We start from the raw sequence: 2500 nt of genomic DNA, 5'->3' as shown, positions 1-2500 counted from the left end.
CCTGTTCATTTGTGTGCAATACAGTATCTGTGTCCGTGTTTGTGTCACAGTTTACGTCAAGACTCTATGTCTACATCATCTACGAGATAGTTTGATCGTCTTAAGATATGCTTTGTATTGTGATGAGTGCTGTCTTTTTTTTTACAAACTTTTCATTTATTCCTACAATCGTATGTGATCAACTGAAAAAAATTACTGGCTATTTGCTTCAAAACAAAAATTGAAGAGCCTAATTTTCCCAAACAAAAGTTTGAAAAACTCTAAAATAAAGAATGTTAAAAGAAAGGGAATGAAACATGAACATACAAAAATGACTGTATAATAATCAGTATTGACTTTGCAGTTTCACTTTACTTACTTTCTCTTCTTGAAAATCACCTGAAGGAGAGGGAGGTGCAGAGTGTGTTGCATTGCTAGTCAGACCTGATGAAGTATGACACACACTTTTTTCAAACTGCCTCATGCAAAAAAACAAAACAGATACCAGATAAATGCTTGGTATGTGATATACTGTGTATATTATTCAAATGGCCCTAACCAGCATGTCCGTCTGCCTGTCTCTCTGACAGACAGACAGACAGAGTGGCTGCTAAATGATACTTATCTCTCTCAACCTACTGTGTCACATTCCACAAAATGCAAAGAGTGACAAACAGTGATCCAAGACAGGAAATTGTAGATTTTTTTTTTTTTTTTTTTGTCGCATGACCTTAGTGGTATCATGTTTGGATTCAGTTTCACTCTAGTTTCAGGAAGACAGACATTGGAGAAACAGGAAGAGGACTAAAAAAGTGATCTTTTGGGGTTTTGGACCTGATTTTTTGAAAGCAGGAAGCTGATGGGAAGCTATTATTCTGCAGACCTCGAACATAAGGAAGAGAAACAGCTTGAATTGTATACACATGTAGTAGGCTATATAAGCATCACACGACCGATCACATGATCATCTCATGGTCATGATAGGGAAGCATAGATTTGGTGTAGTGTGTGTGTGTGTGCGCGACAAAAGCCATAAGCCTAAGCCACCAACACTGCAGCAGAAATCTAAGGAGTCAAGAGACTAATGCAGCTGACAGAGGCAGAGAAGAACCTGTTAGCACTATTGTGTTGTTTGTGAAACACCTGTAACCAGATCTGATCAACCTCTCTCTCTTCTTTCTCTCTCTCTTTCTGTTTGTCGCAAACACACATACCTGAACAAGCACAATGGACACATTCTTCCACTCTATTGCCCCCTCTCCACCTCCCCCTTCTGGCTCCCCACCATGGTCCGGCCCAGAACTGAACTGCATCTAGACGAGGGGGAAGTAGAAACTAGTAAAAACTTTGGGTAGCACATACAGGTAGAAGAAAAAGGAGGGGAGGCGTTTAAATTTGTCGAAGTGAGAAACATTTCTTAATATATACTGCCAACAACCAGAACATTCTCTGGCATTTCAAGTTTAGCGATCATCTTGAGACTGCAATGATGGAACTAAAAGCTCAGCAATGAGCAATGGAGGCAAATTATAAAAATATTTTGTAGAAGAAAGGACAATGAGGACCACCTCCTGTCCTTTTATGTCCTCAAGTTAAACGGTCGGTCCCCAAAACGGTAACAACTCTGTATCTCTATTAAAACACTTATTCAGACATTATTACGACATACCAAAAATTTTCCAAATTACTTTTTGAATATGTTTAAAATGACGTTATGGTTGAGGTTTGGTTAGATTTAGGAACAAAACATGCTGCGAGGTTTAGGACAAAGTCATAGTTTATATCAACATCCCACTATTTCTTTCTTTTTGAATGGACCCTTGAAGGTTTTTACTTGATTGTAAACATTTTTTTCTTGCCATTTGCTAAAAATATCTGAGGCTCTTGTTTTTTCTTGGAAAACAGTCTTAGCATTTCCTTTATAACTGTTAAAAATTACCCTTACAAAACATTAAAAGTAGTATTGTCTGTTCTGCCTGTTTTATGGTGATGGTTTGGTTAAGGTTAGAATAAAAATAAATAACAACCTTGTGTTCAGGATAGGGAAAGATGGTGATAACAGGTGAAGACATATAACATTGACAGTTGGAGACGGCCTCCTCAGAGTCACACGCTCTGTTGACCAAACCGCCAACCCCAACCTCCTTCTTCACAGGGTTGACTTCAAAATAACAGCGTCATGCTTCTTCTGCCTTTTTCTCCTGACACAAAACAGTCATTATTCACACACCACCAAGGTTACAAGATCTCTTAGAAAGATGACCAATGTGGTCGGTTTCCTGGTGAAGACGGTCTCTTATCTAGTTTCTAAGATATCATGAGATTTTTACCTCCTAGGAGCAGAATACACTTTTGTAGAAAATACTGAAAAGTCCAAAATCACTGAATGAATTTGACAAAATGTTTTTTTTTACTTAATTAAAGTGTAACCGAAACCACAAACTTTTTTCTAACCTTAACCAAAACAGCCATGGAGCTTTACACACATTCATCCACTTAACCTAACCGACAGGCGGCTGCC

General features: G+C 38.2%; 1 protein-coding gene across 3 annotated transcripts in view; it reads left to right on the top strand.

Annotated features, from left to right (window-relative positions):
* rbm47 (RNA binding motif protein 47) overlaps positions 1-2500 on the top strand; it is a 30760-nt gene that overhangs the window by 1651 nt on the left and 26609 nt on the right. The window lies entirely within an intron of this gene.

The sequence above is a fragment of the Ammodytes marinus genome (genome assembly GCF_949987685.1).
Source record: "Ammodytes marinus genome assembly, chromosome: 6".
NCBI lineage: Eukaryota > Metazoa > Chordata > Actinopteri > Uranoscopiformes > Ammodytidae > Ammodytes > Ammodytes marinus.
The sequence above is the reverse complement of the archived record's forward strand: the minus strand, read 5'-3'. Positions and strand labels throughout refer to the sequence as shown.